Source organism: Tachypleus tridentatus, chromosome 1 (genome assembly GCF_004210375.1).
Source record: "Tachypleus tridentatus isolate NWPU-2018 chromosome 1, ASM421037v1, whole genome shotgun sequence".
NCBI classification, from domain to species: domain Eukaryota; kingdom Metazoa; phylum Arthropoda; class Merostomata; order Xiphosura; family Limulidae; genus Tachypleus; species Tachypleus tridentatus.
In genome coordinates, this window is record NC_134825.1 from 111,772,784 (window position 1) to 111,793,943 (window position 21,160).

The window sequence follows — 21,160 nt, forward strand, 5'->3', positions numbered from 1 at the left end:
AGAATTAGCAGTTGTCTTCTGTGATGTGAACGTTGCTAAATTTTTGCATATTGGTACTTTCCGCCTTCGTGGCGCAGTGATATATCTGAGAACTTTATCGCTAGAAACCGCATTTCGATACCTGTGGTGGGCAGAGCGCAGATGTCCCTTTGCGTAGTTTTGTTGTTATTAACAAACACCAAGAGCGACCATTTATGTGTCGAAGCATGGGTTTTCGCTCTGCGGTAATGCTTTGATTTTAGAGATGGTGATCCCGGGTTCGAATCTGTGCGATTGACCCGCTGGTTCGAAACGAGATGATAATAAAGAAGTAAATGCAGTTATGGTTAAATAAACAATATTTTGATTATATGTAACAAAATTTTACTTTTTCTTGTTCCTGGACAGATAGTGTTATTTCACAGTTACTTATGCCTAAAGTAAATGGAAAAGACCTATTTTCTCTTCAAACTTTGGTTTTGTGACCTGGGAGCGAATAAGAAAAACATAATGGGAGACTATATTTGGGGGCTGATACGTGAAAGTGATTTACATTACAGTCGCAAATCTGAAAAAGCTACTCACTTCTAAACATTTTTGTATAACTTTAGTATAAATGCATGTAAATCTTGATTCATATGTTGTTTTATTCAGACCTTATGTAAATGAAAATGTACAAATTTGCCCGTTTTACATAGAAAATAGGTTAATTTCTAAATTTCATTATCCAGGTCACAAAATCAAAGTTTGAAGGGAATAATGGTCATTTTCTGTACTTTTACAACATAAGCAGTCAAGAAATAACACATACTATCCAGGAATAAACTTTGTGTTTCGCAGTGTTATCAATACGAAAATACCGTTTTCATTCGTGTTTTGCTGAATAAAAGAATACAAGGGCAGAGCGTAGTGTAGCTAGCCTGTGAATCTGGTGATTCATGGTTCGTATCTCGCTACCACAAAATTAAAGACATACAAAACCTAACCACATAAACACCACATAAATGTCTTAGAGAACTGTTGTTGTGTGATAACAAATGTGAACGAATAAAAATATCGAAAGAGTTGTGAGAGGGGAACAGAGACGGTTTTCAATCTGTGAAATGTTAAACGGTGCAGAAGTTGAGAGTTTCCGCCGACGTGTACCACTATTTGTTGGTAAAGAGTAGTCCAAGAGTTGGCGGTGGGTGGTGATGACTAGGCGCCTTCCTCTAGACTTACACTGCTAAATTAGGGACGGCTAACGCAGATAACCCGCGTGTAACTTTGAGCGAAATTTAAAACAAGCAATCAAACAAACATGTTCGACCTTTCCGCCGTGGGAGCGTTATGATATACAGTCAATCCCACTATTCGTTGATAGAAGAGTAGCCCAAGAATTGGCGATGGATGGTGATGACTAGGTGCCTTCCCTCCAGTGTTACACTGCTACATTAGGGACGGCTAGAGCAGATAGCTCTCGTGTAGCTTTGCGCGAAATTGAAAACAAACTTAACCGTCATGTATCAAGAGTAACAGTAGATTCCACATTTTAACACTACAGAATCCAGCCGATAAAGAAAGTGAAAACACGAAGTAACATATTTACATTACATTAATCGGAAAGAGCCGAACGCGCATGCGCTGGGCAAATTCACTATAATATCTAGGGTTCCCATGGTAACATCTACGGTGTTTTCTCGCTCTGTCTTTAAGAAGAAATGTGGTCGACCCATATGGCATTAGATAACAGAAGGTTACGGAACCTAGTTACTTAGGCAGTAGTTACTTAGTTATTGAAAACAAACACATTTTACCAATGTTATTTTATTTAGGAAAAGTACAATCGATGGTTTAATTACTGATACGGGATCTAAGATGGCGGTATCAAATATCACCAGATTTTATGTACCTTGAACGATAATTCCGTTCTTGTTTTACGTCTGCTTGATTACCGGTCTGTAAAGAAGTCACGTGATGTTTATCTGAAGCACGCTTTCAGTAAACACCTCAAAACATGATACTTTAATACACGCTGTTAACGTAAATCGATAGCAAGGTGACTTGGGTACACATTGGTAATAAACACCCTCTTCCGTTAGTTTCTTGTTTGTTGAAGAACAAAACCATGTTGTGTTAACTCTCAAGTATATATGTTATTTTAACTCTCGACTATATGTGTTGTGTGAGCTCTCAAGGATGTGTTGTGTTAACTCTCAAGTACGTGATGTTTTACTCTCAAGTATGTATGTTGTGTTTACTCAAGTACATGTGTTGTGTTGACTCTCAAATATGTGTTATGTTCACTCTCAAGGTTTTGTGTCAAGTTGGGTTAAGATATGTGTATTAAGGTCCGTTAGCCACTAAATACGTAACTTGGGTGGTTTTGTTAACTCAAAACCCAAGTTATGTATTTATTATAGATATATTCGTGAATGAACATTAGATATATTCGTGTATGAACATTTTTCATCTTTATTTCCGCCAACACAACTTAAAGGAAAGGTTTCCCTAACAGATCTTTCCTCACCAGTCTTCATTATAATTTCCTACTTGCCAGTATGCTACAATTTATCAGTCAGCAAAGAATCACATTCGAATGTCTTTTGTTGTTTTGTTCTCAATCGTCAACATGGCGGCTACGAGGAAGAATCAGTTAAAACTAAGTGACATATTCCGTAGTTTTGTGAGAGTTGTGTTCTAAGATATCACAGTGACAATGAAGCGACCTGCACCCTAGAAGGAATTTTAGTAACTATAAAATAGGCACTGTTGGAGAACTTGCTTAGTTTCTTTAGTCGAATTTTTCAAGGACGCTAATTTAGTCTACATTAAGCGACATCTGGTGAGATGTTTAGAAAATATAAATTTGATAGTATTTAACAGATTATTGGCATGCTTGCTCAGTTTGTTTAAAAAAAAAATTCCAACGACATCAATTTAATTTCTGCTACTAGTGACATCTAGTAAAAATTTATAAAACGAAAAAAAAGCAAAGTAAATGCAGTGTCTATACGTGTATATTTTGTCAACTACACAAAGAGTTACTGCACATAACTCTCTAATTTTCAACTGATGGTCAAGAGGGTTGGTGGATGGTCATTAGCTCTTACAGCTAACTGTTGGGCTTCTCTTGTCTGATGAAATTTGACCATCGCCCTTATACCCACACTCCTGACGCGTAGAGCAAGTTTTGCAGTAACGGATCTCGAACCATGAATATATCAATTCACATCTCGGGTACGTTAAGCACTGGGTCACGTCTAAACCCTGCTGTTTGCGCAATTTATTTTGATCAAATGAATAGCTGTTGGAAAAAAAATCACTTTAGCTAAAACCATCCAGCATTGCACAGAAGGTATTACATTCATAACAAAGTAAAATTAATTTAGGTTTTGAACCTCAATATTGTATTCCTATAACAAACTCCATCTGCAGTCATTAGCATCTTTAAAACCTCTGGTTACGATACGCATCACCTACTGTACGTAGTTCAACGGTGAGTCTTATGAGGGTTAAAATTCGGATTTCGATACCCATGGTGTCGCAGAATAGATAGCCCACTTTGCAGCCTCGTGCGTAATAACAAACAACCAAGGTAACGAAACGTAATTTTTCAATCTTGAGTTTAACCTCATGTAGACAGTACAAATGTACACACACATACACGCGCGCACATATATACTCACTATTTGGCGCTGTCATTAAGCTGATATTCATTGGATCGACCGAAGCACTCCTGAACTCCTGTATCCATCCACAGTCGTTTCATAGCAGAAAGTAATTCCTCAGAAAACGGCTCAGTGTCTTCCATTCGAGACACGACATCGAACACCAGCTTGGCATCAGCCTAAAATAAAATAACAGGATAAAACAACAACAAAAGTTAGTGTTGGTAAAGCGGTGTCGTAGTGACACATAAAGCGGTGTCGCATTTAATAATGATCCTTTAAAATATGTTTTTCAAATCACATCATTAATTGTGAATCTGTTTACAGTAGTCACGAAGTAATTGTGAACATGTTTAAAGTTGATACGTAATAGACGTGAATGTGTTTAAAGTAATCATGAAATAATCATGAATGTATTTTAAAGTTGTGACGAAGTGACCTTGAATCTTTATAAAGTAGCCGTGAAAACGTGTCCGTCTTGTTGACCTAAGAAATTCGATCTTACATATATATATTTTTTTTTAAATTTCGCACAAAGCTACTCGAGGGCTATCTCTGCTAGCCGTCCCTAAGTTAGCAGTGTAAAACTAGAGGGAAGGTAGCTAGTCATCACCACCCACCGCCAACTCTCGGGCTACTCTTTTAACAACGAATAGTGGGATTGACCGATCATTATAACGACCCCACGGCTGAAAGGGCGAGCATGTTTGGTGCGGCCGGGATCGATCTTATATAGAGATTGGATTAAAACACTTTAAATTATTCGGACTAAAACTCGTTGTCTTTATTGTTAAACCCTAAAAAACCAACTGTTTATGTTGTTTAAAATGAAAAAAAAACACCCAGTTTCCCTGTTGGACCTTAAACTAAAATGTTACTATTTGTACTGGGCTGTAAAGTATATAAAGAAGAAAAAGCCAGTCAAGTATAGTGGCTTTTTTATCTGTAAATTTTGAATAGAAATAAACACACAAAGGTACTTAAGTTAGACACGAAGTGGCTTAACCCACGTTCGTTCCGTTGTGTTATAAACAGGTTTGAGTTACATTTTATGAAACCAAAGAACATTTTCGTTTAAATATTGCTGTTAGACGGAAGGCTTTTAAGGGTTTGTTGTGGGAAATTGTTATGTTAAAGTTAGGGTATGAAAACTTCCATGAATATACAGAACACTCTGCACACAACTGAATATACACTGTTATCTGAACAAGTCATATAATTAAATATTTGTTTTTTTTTTTTTTTTTTTGGGGAAGCGTGTATTAACATGTAGTTTATCACTCACTGTGTATTTTGATAGGTTGATGCGCAGTTTCAAAACACATAGTTAGAACACTTTTCGGCAGATGTTTTGGAACCAATCACACTACTCGATTCAAATCGTGTTTTGAAGATACCACCATGCAGGCCTAGCTTTGGTTTATATCAAGCTGTACGACTGGATAATACATGTATCGAGGTCAGATTTAGTCAGACAGTCGTTTAGTCCTGAAAATCAATTAATTATAACTTCTGGTTTTGTATATTATATAAAACATTACGTACGGCAACTGGAGCTATCTGTTTAAAACTAGTCATTGGTTTGTCATTATACATTATATTAGCCTAACATTTACACCCTTATGAAATGCCCGTAGATCAAACGCGAAATTTTCAAAATTAACACTTCGTTTGCACACTCGCGAAAATATCACCGTTTCATTTCACCTTCTTGTAGTTTATCTTCTGATTTTGAAATTGTATATTTATGGCTAAGAAGAGAAATACCAAATGGCTGAAAGGTGACAAGGGCTAGAACGAGTGGACAATAACAATCGATACAGATCTTTATTTCATAATTTGAAATAGAATATTTTTCAACGAACTCGTTTTATACTGGAGATATTTTCAGAGGTAACGAAAATGCAAACAACCCCAGGGATGGATACACAGGGGATGAACCCCTCACTAGCCATACCAAAATTGTGTAGGTTAATGAGAAATAAGAAATATAAAATACTGATAATCTCAATTAGAATATTTTTGATTACGTAGACCACTGAGTGGGATTTCTCCAGGAACAAGGAGCTACTGTCTGACCATAACTAAATTGACCTCTGACCTAGTGACTTTATAGTATTGGCTAGATCAACCCACTGGGTCGTCACTTCCTTTCAGAAGTGTTTTGATATGAATGATAGTACATGGTCATATGTACCGTGGTGTTAAAGAGTTTATGTTAATATGTTGTGTACGTGATTTGATATACTGCTATAAGCCTAAATGCTGTATGTTTACTTGTAACATGTTATTTAGGAATATATGAAAGTTCATTGTCACATGCACTATGTTGTGTGATTCAGTATAGTGCTGTACGATTACTTATAACTTGATATTTTAAAACAAAATCAGTAGATGAGAGTTTATAGTCATATATGTTTCTTTTATTTGTTTCTAAATTAACTACATGAAATTTACGTTTCAGTAACAAGGAAAAGTTTACTTGGGGTCGGGTTTAAGTCACTGTTACTTAGTCGATCATACCCCCACCAAAAAATCCTTTATCCACCCCTGAACAACCCGTCAAGCATGATGCTATTTTAAAGAATTAACATGTTTACAATTCTTATCGTCTTATGTTGATTAAGATATGATTGCATTATTTCAATTGTGGATCTCGTCAAAATTACAAACTTTTTAATTTGAAAGTGAACGTGTTTTTTTGTCTGTTTTCATATACTGTTTGAATTTTAACTTTCTACACTGTTAATGGATGTTTGTTTGATTGTTTTAGAATTTTCGCGCAAAGCTGCACGAGAGTTCTTGGTAAACAGATGCCATTAATTTTGAACTGAAAGACTAGAGGTAAAGAAGCTAGTCGACAGCACTCACCGCCAACTTTGGGGTTACTATCGTATCCAAAATGTGGAGAGAAGATTCCAGTAACGAAAGGAGAAACACGAACACTCAGGTTAACAGACTTGACAAGAAGTCACTAGGGCAGGTACAGCACAAGTAAAGTAGTGGACTGGGATATGACTTATGCTAATGACACTATTATACATTACAGTACCTGAACATTATGACACTGTTATACATTACAGTACCTGAACATTATGACACTGTTACACATTACAGTACCTGAACATTATGACACTGTTATACATTACAGTACCTGAACAGTATTCTACATTTCGCTAACTGAATACCCAATACAGTTAGAAGAGTTCATGAAGGGTATTTTGTGATAGTGACGTATTTTTCAATGTCCCTTATTATTTTGAAATATTTCTTAGAATGAATTACGATATTGGAGTAACAGTCAGAGTTAACCACGATATTCGCTTATTTATCAACGTTCGATACGATCTTAACGTATTTCTTTGTGTTCTGTACGAAGCCGTCTATTAGTTTTTTAAGAAACACCTCTCACAACCTCAGCTAGCTGGCGCTGTATTTCCGGTCTGTCGGTTTACGTAATAGACCAGTTCGATTAGTTCTGTTTATGTATAAGATATTGTTACGATGTATGTGTTGTTGCAAACTGTGTTAATAGTCTTACAGTTCAAACAACAATGTTTACTCCTTATCAAAAGACAAGCTAGTTAACATGACTTGTACCTTCTTATTTCATAGTGTAAACAATCAACAATTTAAGGCCTGGCATGGCTAGGCGGGAAAAGGCATTCGACTCGTAATCTGAGGGTCGCGGGTTCGAATCCTCGTCGCACCAAACATGCTTGCCCTATCAGCCGTGTGGGCGTTATAATGTGACGGTCAATCCCACCATTCGTTGGTAAAAGAGTAGCCCAAGAGTTGGCGGTGGGTGGTGATGACTAGCTGCCTTCCCTCTAGTCTTACACTGCTAAATTAGGGACGGCTAGGGCAGATAGCCCTCATGCAGCTTTGCGCAAAATTCAAACTAAATCAAATCAAACCAATAACTGTATAATCACTACTATTTCAGTTTATATATATATATATGTTTGTGTGTTTATCTATGTGTACATATTTCCGCATTCTCGTAACCGATTTTGATTTTGTTGTCGTCTTAGCAACTCGTTCACGATATCAGCCACATGTTAAACGTCACATAAATAAGCAACATTTTAAACTACAAGGAAGAGTTTTGACAAGTTATAGATGGAACTTTAAATAACTTTAACCGTCTTCACGTGTGAACACTTGATTTGAATGTTTTATACGTTTTGAAATACTTTTGTTGCCTGTTCTTCTTTTCATCAAACTGGCCGAGCTCAACTAAATGAAATAATCGATTATTCTTTCTGGTGGTCTTGCGCACACAGCACGCTAGTCTTCGTGCTGACGTCAAAGAGAACACCAGAATAAAAAAATAAACAAAGTAAAAATATCAAAATGTAACGAATAAGACATTTGCTTCTAACCAAGTTGCGAAATAAACACACGGTTTCCAATACGAAATAATAATAATATATAAGAAAACATGATAAAATATTGATATAATCAATGAAACATTGGGATAACATTTTTTTAGAAACTATCGTAATTTACCTAAAACGATATTAAATGTTAATTTGGATAAAACGTAAAGGATTTATTGTGTCTTCAGTGAGTGGTAGAACTATAAATTATAATAAATCTAATCATGTTAATGTTCAGTGAGTGGTAGAACTATACATTATAATAAATCTAATCATGTTAATCTTCAGTGAGTGATAGATCTATAAATTATAATAAATCTAATCATGTTAATGTTCAGTGAGTGGTAGAACTATACATTATAATAAATCTAATCATGTTAATCTTCAGTGAGTGGTAGATCTATAAATTATAATAAATCTAATCATGTTAATGTTCAGTGAGTGGTAGAACTATACATTATAATAAATCTAATCATGTTAATATTCAGTGAGTGGTAGAACTATACATTATAATAAATCTAATCATGTTAATGTTCAGTGAATGGTAGAACTATAAATTATAATTAATCTAATCATGTTAATGTTCAGTGAGATTTATAACTCTTATAAACTTTAAACATAATAATCTAAACATCCAGTGAAAATGTAAGAACATTGAGAAATTCATTTTTTTGTTAATTGGAAAGAATCGACAGCTAGACGTGGTGGAACCTAAATATGTGTATATCTATTATTCTGGTTATGAACTGTCGGTTGATATTCACATAAAACAAATTTTCAGAACACACCTCTCTCGTTGTTGCTGAAACCGATTCCTAAGTTAGGCATAGCACGAAGGATGGCTACCAGAGACTGCACAGTGTTACTGTAAACAACAGGTTTATACTGGCGGAAATCTTCTTGTGTGAATCCGCTGTCATGGATAATCCTGGTGGGTAAAAAAGTAAACTTTAGTATAAAACTGGTTACTGGACCTTTAGTAACAAACACAGAAAATGGTGTAGAAAACGTAATTATTGAAACTACAGGAGAAAGTTATGAATAATAAGATATTTAGAACAGTTAGAATTGTTGCAAAAATAATTACTCGATATTTGGTGCCATAATCTTTAAAATATTGTAAAGTTAATTATTAGAGCTTTAGAAATAACTTCAAAAATTAGCGTTAAAAATTAAATACTAGAACGTTGGTATAAGAATAAAAATGGAGTCAAAATCCTTTAGTGGATCTTTAGTACATGATATAAAATCCTTTAGTGGATCTTTAGTACATGATTTAAAATCCTTTACTGGATCTTTAGTACATGATTTAAAATCCTTTAGTGGATCATTAGTACATGGTTTAAAATCCTTTAGTGGATCATTAGTACATGGTTTGAAATCCTTTAGTGGATCTTTCCAACAGAAACGGTAGTTATTTTTACCAATAGAACCAGATATACTGTTACTAGTCCTAGGGATTAGAGGGTTAGCTACCAACAGAAACGGTAGTTATTTTTACCAATAGAACCAGATATACTGTTACTAGTCCTTGGATTAGAGGGTTAGCTACCAAAAGAAACGGTAGTTATTTTTACCAATAGAACCAGATATACTGTTACTAGTCCTAGGGATTAGAGGGTTAGCTACCAACAGAAACGATAGTTATTTTTACCAATAGAACCAGATATATTGTTACTAGTCCTAGGGATTAGAGGGTTAGCTACCAACAGAAACGGTAGTTATTTTTACCAATAGAACCAGATATATTGTTATTGGTCCTAGGGATTAGAGGGTTAGCTACCAACAGAAACGGTAGTTAATTTTACTAATAGAACCAGATATATTGTTACTAGTCCTACGGATTAGAGGGTTAGCTACCAACAGAAACGGTAGTTATTTTTACCAATAGAACCAGATATATTGTTACTAGTGCTAGTGATTAGAGGGTTTGCTACCAAAAGAAACCGTAGTTATTTTTACCAGAAGAACCAGATATACTGTTACTAGTCCTAGAGATTAGAGGGTTAGCTACCAACAGAAACATTAGTTATCTTTACCAGTCGAACCAGTTCTACTGTTACTAGTCCTAGAGGATAGAGGGTAGCTAACCAACAGAAATGGTAGTTATTTTTACCAATAGAACCAGATATATTGTTACTAGTCCCAGGGATTAGAGGGTTAGCTACCAACAGAAACGGTAGATATTTTTACCAATAGAACCAGATATATTTTTACTAGTCCTAGGGATTAGAGGGTTAGGTACCAACAGAAACGGTAGTTATTTTTACTAATAGAACCAGATATATTGTTACTAGTCCCACGGATTAGAGGGTTAGCTACCAACAGAAACGGTAGTTATTTTTACCAATAGAACCAGATATATTGTTACTAGTCCTAGTGATTAGAGGGTTTGCTACCAACAGAAACAGTAGATACTTTTACCAATAGAACCAGATATATTTTTACTGGTCCTAGGGATTAGAGGGTTAGGTACCAACAGAAACGGTAGTTATTTTTACTAATAGAACCAGATATACCGTTACTAGTCCTAGAGATTAGAGGGTTAGCTACCAACAGAAACGATAGTTATTTTTATCAATAGAACCAGATATACGCTTTCTAGTCCTAGGGATTAGAGGGTTAGCTACCAACAGAAACGGTAGATACTTTTACCAATAGAACCAGATATATTTTTACTGGTCCTAGGGATTAGAGGGTTAGGTACCAACAGAAACGGTAGTTATTTTTACTAATAGAACCAGATATACCGTTACTAGTCCTAGAGATTAAAGGGTTAGCTACCAACAGAAACGATAGTTATTTTTATCAATAGAACCAGATATACGCTTTCTAGTCCTAGGGATTAGAGGGTTAGCTACCAACAGAAACGGTAGATACTTTTACCAATAGAACCAGATATATTTTACTGGTCCTAGGGATTAGAGGGTTAGTACCAACAGAAACGGTAGTTATTTTTACTAATAGAACCAGATATACCGTTACTAGTCCTAGAGATTAGAGGGTTAGTTACCAACAGAAACAGTAGTTGTTATCTTTACCAGTTGAACCAGTTCTACTGTTACTAGTCCTAGAGGATAGAGGGTAGCTAACCAACAGAAACAGTAGTTATCTTTACCAGTCGAACCAGTTCTAATGTTACTAGTCCTAGAGGATAGAGGGTAGCTAACCAACATAAACAGTAGTTATTTTTACCAATAGAACCAGATATACTGTTACTAGTCCTAGAGATTAGAGGGTTAGCTACCAACAGAAACAGTAGTTGTTATCTTTACCAGTTGAACCAGTTCTACTGTTACTAGTCCTAGAGGATAGAGGGTAGCTAACCAACAGAAACAGTAGTTATCTTTACCAGTCAAACCAGTTATACTGTTACTAGTCCTAGAGGATAGAGGGTAGCTAACCAACAGAAACTGTAGTTATCATAACCAGTCAAACCAGTTCTACTGTTACTAGTCCTAGAGGATAGAGGGTAGCTAACCAACAGAAACAGTAGTTATTTTCACCAGTAGAACCAGTTCTACTCTTACTAGTCCTAGAGATTTGAGGGTTAACTACTAAAATACAGCAGTTGTTAAATTTATCAGTAGAAACATTAAATTTCGCACCATCGTGATTCTGTCCTTCTGATTGATGGGCTGATTTCCAACGCAAAGTATTTTTTATAACGGCAATTTCTTTTGTTAATTGGTCTATAGTGCATTAGAAAGGATAAAAATATCTGCTACAGAATTAGTTCTTCATGGTAATGTTAATTTACCAAAGTAATTGTGTGGACATTTTGACAACTAAAATATCTAGTCATTTGAGTTTGAAGGTTTTTTACTCTTTTTCGTATCAGTCAAGTGTTTTGCGTGCTAAGACTGTGAATTAGAGGGATTACAGTTCGCGTTCGCTCTTTCCACGAAAACGCGCTCCGCAGTTTTGGGACCGTGGATGCGCTATAATATTAGTCACATCCTATTATTCAGTGAGATAAAATTGGCTGAAGGGTTGGAAGTGGACCCTGTTTAGTTGTCCTTTTCTAGTCTATCCGTCCATAACCTAATGAAGTTACTATCTTGTATATATTTGCATCAACATTCTGAACGAATGAAATGACGTCATTTCAAGTTTTAGAAAATTCCTTTGGAAGGCTTTTCAGCTTCCTCACTTCTTCTGAATATCACATAGGTCACTCTGAACCAATGATTTCTATTAGTTATACTCTGTTTAGTGGGAATAGAGTGTCCTAGCGGTCTCACGCTTTGAACTCGTAGCTATTTGGTTTCTGGTTCGAAACTAGTCAATGACATGGTGTCCTTGAGTAAGATATATTATCCCAATTATTCCAGTCTACCCACCTTTTAACTGGTGTTTACCTGCGAGATACTATCAACCAGTTTTTGTAGCAGTTAATCGTAGTTTAAGTACTGAATCCTTTATGTCATCTCGGCATAAGAGGAACTCAACTTTTAACGTATAGTTCATCTAGTGTCATCAATGTTATGGAAAATGTCTTCATCACTCTATGAAGCATCTCGCTTAAGAACTAAAGAATGGATGGAAAATGGAAGTTTAAAGATAGACTGGTGTTACTCAAGTTTTCTACAGACCTTTACAAAGGAAATATTATTGAAAACTTAACCTAATACTTTTGATGAGCGTTGATCAGATGAATTGAGTTGAGTGCCAGGATACAATTTCTGAAGGCTTCGCGGAAAGTAGTAAAGAATTATTTTACTGAAGTTATCAAGTGATCTCTTATTCTACTGATTCTTTACCTTTCGTTTTCATAGTTACACCACACAGTCCCATTCATTCTGTGGATGAACACCTTTTGTGGTTGCCATTGTTGAAGTTCCAATTCTTCTGTGGATGAAGATATTCCATGGTTGACGTTATCCTTCTGTGGATGAACACCTTCTGTGGTTGCCATTGTTGAAGTTCCATTCCTTCTGTGGATGGGCATCTTCCATGGTTGAAGTTATCGAAATTCCATTTCTTCTGTGGATGAAGATATTCCATGGTTGACGTTATCCTTCTGATGATGAACACCTTCTGTGGTTGCCATTGTTGAAGTTCCATTCCTTCTGTGGATGGACATCTTCCATGGTTGACGTTATCCTTCTGAGGATGAACACCATCCATGGTTGTCGTTATCCTTCTGAGGATGAACACCATCCATGGTTGTCGTTATTATTGATGTCTCATTCTTTCTGTGGATGAACATTTTTCCTGGTTGCTGTTGTTGTGTTAGTAATGCAGAGAAAGTTGATATCCTTTCATTAGAGTTGTGCAGGATTCGGTATACGAATTTCTTTTACAAACTTGTCTGTTTCCTTGTTTAGTTTTATCTGTACATGGTCTCTAACAAATACCAAAGCGGCGGTCTTAATATGGAGTTGGTTTGCTTCCAGTATCCATCTGGGCACCAATCACTCTGAATTTTAAATAGTACAATCTGCGAGTCACTTTCAAATATTATGTTGGTGGCTCTGTCTATGTGGGGTGGATTTCTTAAAGCAGACCAGGGAAGTTCTTGTCTTCTAATTCCTTCCCTGTGTTACTTGAGGGAAGCAATAATGATCCATCAGCATCTTGCAAAATGTTATTGATGTGGAAACCATATGTAGCCATGACAAGAGCTGATCATCCAGGATGCGATGTAAATGGATAACTGTAGGATTGTTTCCGCTCACCATCCGTCAAAACCAACATTTCCTTTTGCAGCAGATTTCCACAAATATCGGTGACACCATATGTTGATTCTACGTGAGGTTTTAGGGATTTGATGGTGATCACTTATTTCAGTGGTGGCCTTGTAGTTCCTGTACATCCATAACTGTCTCCTTTTGTGCCTTTTAAACAAATCCCTGCTTTGTTGGTGTTTGTTTGGGAGCAGGAATGTTCCTTTTCGTCGTCCAGAAATCCAGATATTGAAAACCATAATTTATTAATAATGTAATCAGTTATTTTTATGTGATGGAAAATTTAGCCACCTACAGTTGAAGAGGCAAAAGTGGTATTAAATATGCGACAGATACATGTTGTCCCTAATATCGAACTTTTAACCAACGAGCAAATCAACAGAATCCACTTACACAAGGATTTTAATCGGAAAGATGATTGCCTGTCATTTTTATACCGTTCCTACCAATGAAAATTTGGGGCTTGTTCTGCCATATCTCGGCGTGAAACTTGGACCTTTTGTACCTTAGCCCGGCACCATGTTGGACAAAAGAAATAAGTGTGTGTGTTTTCGTATAGCAAAAACTGTTTAAAGCGTCTCGGCTTACATACAACAATTACAAAACTTTAATATTGTTCAGTGTTCTGATTTACAACTATAAAACCTGAAGACTCCGTACAGGTATGTTAAAACCTACAATGTTTAAATTGTTACATTTAAACCAATGATAAAGCTTCAGACTGTTTAATGTTTAAAACAATCACAAAACTTTAATATTGTTTAGATTGGTACAATTTACCCATACGTTAAACCTAAAGACTATGAGATGGTTTTAGTTTACAACACTGAGAACTGTTTAAGTTGCAACAGTTACAACAATGACAAAACAATAATATTGTTTATAGTGTTACTGTTCATAACAGTCGTAAAACCTTAAGTTTGTTTAGACTGTTACGATTTACAACAATAAATACCAAGGAGACGTTTGCTACCTCAAATAAACATTTGTTTCTAGTAAGACTTCAAATATCACAATCTTTATTGAGATACCTTACAAGTTGATATGCTGTAAACAGCGTCAGTAATAAGGTTTTTTTTGCTACTCATATCTTGAGTTTGCTAATATTAAAATAAGTAGAATTATGTCACGAAACAGAACAATGAAAACTCTTTGCTGCATAAAATATTTCTTGATTTAAGAGAATATGACGTTTAGAAACAAGTGTGTGTGTGATTTGAAAACAACAACAACAAGATAAGAAAGAGGAAAAATTGAAAGAAATAGAGGAAAATAAACGACACAGTTCTTCTAAGATACATTTATGTAATGTTAAAATCGTTAATTTGTTTTAACTGTATTCTTACGCGGGTAGACGACTTTTGAAAGGTGAATCACAGATGTTTTGTCTACCGTTGTTTTGGACAGACGTTTCGAAAATTTATGAAAAACAAAATAAATCAATAAATCAAGAACGGCTATCTGAGAGCAGAAAATAAGAAAGCAAGTTTCAGTAAACACTATCGTGTTCGAAAGATAATATATGTATGAATACATGAAACAGGCCACAGAAACTGAAGGTTAGCAAGAACCACGAGGCTGTAGCAGCGGGTAGTGTTTCACCGCCGCGCAAGTGAGCTCAAAGGAGAAGTTTAACTCGACGACATGGCGTCAAGGGCAGCCCTAAAGTAACAATCGATTTTCCTTCTCGTGATGGCTGCCTGTGTTCGTGACGTTCGGTCTTTAGAAACGACTGTCTTTCGGTGCTGAGAAAGAAGGAATAAATATTTGTTTGTTTAGTGTATTTTTGTTTGTTTGTCTTGATAACTTATACAGGTTTGTTTCGTATTCATTTTCTGATGTATATTTCTTTCGAAAGACGACTTTTGTGTGTGTGTGTGTTTCTCTAAAATCACTACAACCTTTACGAAAGGAAACATAAAACTCTAGAGAACACTAGTGCTACTTCTATTGTAAAATGAAAGAAAATACACGCGTTATTTTTAAAATATGTGATGTGTGTAAAGGCGAAAATATTGTAAATAATATGTGTCTCGTCTGTCGTGGTCCAGCATGGCCAGGTGGTTAAGGCAGTCGACTCATAACCTGAGAGTCGTGGGTTCGAATCCCCGTCACACCAAACGTGCTCGCCCTTACAGCCATGGGGGCGTTATAATGACGGTCAATCCTATACGTGTATAAACAGAATATTTTAATACTAACCAAAACGAATTCATAACACCGATCAATTTGTTATTTTACTTTGATTGGATACTCGACGTTTTGTATTACAGCGTTTCTGCAGCAGTGTTTTACTAAAACACAAACCGTAACTCTAAGTTTGTGGTAGTATGAACAGATTAATTACAGTAAAGTAATGGTATTTACGATAGTGTAGTGATCACGAAACAGTTAGCTTCGTTCAGTGTACGACACGGTTTTATTTGTTAAGACACAAAAACTTACCAAAACGAAGAATAAAACCAGTCTATAGCAGTCTCTGAAACGAACCCGAAACTAACTTATTGAAAAGTAAAGTAAATATGAAGTTGCAATGAAAGCAAACTTAGCTGTCTATGCAGAAAGTCTGAAAGCGTGTTTATAAAGTGATAAACATATGGTTTTGAACGAACTGTGCATGCGTGTTTTACACCTAAATAAAGAGAGAGAACCCATAGTAACTGTATTTAGTATAATGTTCATTTTTTAGGAAATTGTACGTGGGTTAAGGTATGTTTGTGTGAAATATTTTGCAAATGAAAAAACATGAAGTCTAGATCGAAGCTAGTCGTCACTTGATCGCAAAACCATTGTGTACCATACTAGATGCAATGAAAAGTTTAACTAAGGACAGATCACGTAAGGTAATCCTGAATATAAAACACCAATACACAATCTGGACTGCTGGGAAGAAAGCCTCTAACGATATGAGATTTGTTGTGTTTGATCGAGAAATTTGAGAGAAAAGTTCAGGACGGACGAAAGCAAACACATTATTTATATAGATGTAAACTGACTAATTCCATGTATGAACAATGTAATCCAGTGTATGAAATAACTAATCTCACATATGAACAGACTAATTCAGTCTATGAAACAACTAATCTCACATATGAACAGACTAATACAGTATGTGAAACAACTAATCTCGCATATTAACAGACTAATACAGTATGTGAAACAACGAATTTCACATATGAACAGACTAATACAGTATGTGAAACAACTAATCTCACATATGAACAGACTAATACTGTATGTGAAACAACGAATCTCACATATGTACAGACTAATACAGTATGTGAAACAACTAATCTCACATATGAACAGACTAATACAGTGTATGAAACAACTAATCTCACATAAGAACAGACTAATGGAGTATGTGAAACAACTAATCTCACATATGAACAGACTAATACAGTGTATGAAACAACTAATCTTACATATGAACAGACTAATGCAGTATGTGAAACAACTAATCTCACACATGAACAGACTAATACAGTATGTGAAACAACTAATCTTACATACGAACAGACTAATACAGTGTATGAAACAACTAATCTCACATATGAACAGACTAATACAGTATGTGAAACAACTAATCTTACATATGAACAGACTAATACAGTATGTGAAACAACTAATCTCACATATGAACAGACTAATGCAGTATGTGAAACAATTAATCTCACACATGAACAGACTAATCCAGTGTATTCAAAATTTACTTTCATATGTGAATAGAATAATCCCATGTATAAACAAGTAAATCCCATATATTAAAGGGCAAATCCAATATATGAATAGACTAATATAATTAGTTAAACATACTATTTTCCTATTATCACAAGAAGACAAATCACATGTTACGTGTTAACAAATCTCATGAACAGACGTACTTTTCACTTGGTTTAAGACATGGATCTGTATAGTTTCATTAAACTTTTAGAATCAGCTGTTATGGGTAAATTATACATATAATACAGAGAAACACAGCCCACTTTAACTACTGTACATGTAATAAGTGAAACCACAACTCATTTTAACTACTGTACATGTAACAAGTGAAAACAAAACTCACTTCACCTACTGTACATGTAATAAAGGAAACACAACTCACTATATGTACTGTACATATAATAAATGGAAACAACTCACTTTATGTACCGTACATATAATAAATGGACACACAACTCACTTTATGTACTGTACATATAATAAATAGAAACACTAAATGTACTGCACATATGTACTGTACATATAATAAATAGAAACACTAAATGTACTGTACATATGTACTGTACATATAATAAATAGAAACACAACTCACTATATGTACTGTACATATAATAAATAGAACCACAACTCACTTTATGTACTGTACATATAATAAATAGAAACACAACTCACTATATGTACTTTACATATATTAAATAGAAACACAACTCACTTTATGTACTGTACATATAATAAATAGAAACACAACTCACTTCACCTACTGTACACATAATAAATAAAAACACAACTCACTTTATGTACTGTACATATAATAAATAGAAACACAACTCACTATATGAACTGTACATATAATAAATAGAAACACATCTCAATTTTATGTACTGTACATATAATAAATAGAAACACAACTCACTTTATGTACTGTACATATAATAAATAGAAACACAACTCACTTTATGTACAGTACATATAATAAATAGAAACACAACTCACTATATGTACTGTACATATAATAAATAGAAACACAACTCACTTTATGTACTGTACATATAATGAATAGAAACACAACTCACTTCATGTACTGTACATATAATAAATAGAAACAGAACTCACTTTATGTACCATACATATAATGAATGGAAACACAACTCACTTTAGATACTGTACATATAATAAATAGAAACACAACTCACTTTATATACTGTACATATAATAAATAGAAACACAACTCACTATATGTACTGTACATATAATAAATAGAAACACAACTCACTATATCTACTGTACATATAATAAATAGAAACACAATTCACTTTGTGTACTGTACATATAATAAATAGAAACACAACTCACTTTATGTACTGTACATATAATAAATAGAAACACAACTCACTTTATGTGCTGTACATATAATAAATAGAAACACAACTCACTATATGTACTGTACATATAATAAATAGAAACACAACTCACTATATGTACTGTACATATAATAAATGGAAACACAACTCACTTTATGTACTGTACATATAATAAATTTATGTACTGTATATATAATAAAAACACAACTCACTCACTTTATGTACTGTACATATAATAAATAAATGGATAACTCAACTCATGTTTACATATTATAAATAGAAACACAACTATTTTATGTGTATATAATAAATGGAAACACAACTCACTTCACCTACTGTACATATAATAAATGTAAACACAACTCACTTTATGTACTGTACATATAATAAATAGAAACACTAAATGTACTGTACATATTATAAATAGAAACACAACTCACTTTATGTACTGTACGTATAATAAATAGAAACACAACTCACTTTATGTACTGTACATATAATAAATAGAAACACATCTCACTATATGTACTGTACATATAATAAATAGAAACACATCTCACTATATGTACTGTACGTATAATAAATAGAAACACAACTCACTTTATGTATTGTACATATAATAAATAGAAACACAACTGACTATGTGTACTGTACATATAATAAATAGAAACACAACTCACTATGTGTACTGTACATATTATAAATAGAAACACAACTCACTTTATGTACTGTACGTATAATAAATAGAAACACAACTCACTTTATGTATTGTACATATAATAAATAGAAACACAACTCACTATGTGTACTGTACATATAATAAATAGAAACACAACTCACTTTATGTACTGTACATATAATAAATAGAAACATATCTCACTTTATGTACTGTACATATAATAAATAGAAACACAACTCACTTTATGTACTGTACATATAATAAATAGAAACACAACTCACTTCATCTGCTTAACGATTGTGCTTTTTCCCGATTCTCCGGCACCTGTACAAGAGAATAACCAGTGTTAGAAATCTCACAGGTCGTACAATAGATTATATAAGTTTATAGATTACAAGTAGTTCCCGTTATTTGGAAGAGAGTTGACATTGTATGGTGTCATTGCATGAGCAGTAATTTATAAATCAAATTACTCTAAAATACCTCTACCATTTGGAAAACAAAAGAACTAGAAATGAACGTTTCGAAGTTATAACCGAAATTTACCAATAAGTTTAATAAGAAAAGGAGGTCTCCTACCGAGGAGCAGTAACTTAATATCCTTTGCCGCCTGTAAACCATCTTCCTTAAGGTTTTCTCTATCTGTTTGCTTCTAGTGAGAGCAGCTCTCTCGTCCGCACTCATTGCACAGCCCATGACGGCCGCAGTGACGTGGACGTCGGCTTTCCCTCACACCATCAATCTGAGCTTTCTTCGTTTCTGGATGCGCGCTTCGGTAAACGTGTTTAAATGTCCAACTTCTGTTGGAAACCTATAGGCTATCCCACCGCTTGGTATCCAAGTATTATCTCTACTTGTTCTGTGGGCCTTATCGCAACGAAAATAAAAAATAAAAAAAGGCCTCACAGTTTCACAGAAAAAAACAAAGCGAAATCAGCTACGATGTGGCTGCCAGGAATAAGGAGGAAAAGCAATATCCAATCAGGGAACGGTTGCCATAGTCCCGCATCATGGAGCCTTGCAGAGTGGTGACGTCACAGTCCACTGTGTTTGTTACAGAAACGAACTATGACAGCGCGTTTTAACCTCGCGAAAACGGTATATTGTCGGATCGCTCAAATATGATTCTGTTGTTTTACCTGATTTTCGTGCATCATATTTTCACCGAACAACAACAACAATAAACACGAAAATGCCGTTCATAAAGAAACTGCTGACATTAGAGGACACTGTTCAACTGTTGTGTTAATAAAACACGAATATTTTAAAATGCTATTTATGTTTATAAATATGTTGTTTCAAATAGGTCGTGCCGAACGACGTAAAGAGAAGGTTGAATCTGGTAACTCACAGTAATCTATCAGAAAAAAAGTACACCCACAAACCGTGTCACAGCTGTTATGGCTGCATAAGTTCGTCTGTAACATCTGCGCGCGGGTACAAGCACGCGCAGGTGGAGAAAGCATCATGCAGCTCCACCTATATATATAATAAATAAAATGATACTAATTTGTGTGAAAATACCATTCAACTTTATTCACGGTTGATTGTTAATGGTGGGATTACATGTTAGTGTCTGGGAAACTTTACGGTGTAGTCTTCCTTGGTTTGCACTGTAGTAACAATGTTTTCCGTGACTGTTCCGTCAGAACGATTAGCAGTTGTTGTTAATAAGTAACAATGCTGTCCGTGATTA

General features: G+C 34.8%; 1 pseudogene across 1 annotated transcript; it reads right to left on the reverse strand.

Annotated features, from left to right (window-relative positions):
- Positions 1-3,646: 3,646 nt before the first annotated feature.
- LOC143258526 (guanine nucleotide-binding protein G(o) subunit alpha-like) lies at positions 3,647-20,877 on the reverse strand (annotated as a pseudogene). Its single transcript, XR_013032338.1, has 4 exons — positions 20,044-20,877; positions 19,746-19,788; positions 8,798-8,939; positions 3,647-3,808 (listed from the first exon to the last, which is right to left on the reverse strand). The product of XR_013032338.1 is annotated as a guanine nucleotide-binding protein G(o) subunit alpha-like (transcript).
- Positions 20,878-21,160: the final 283 nt, after the last annotated feature.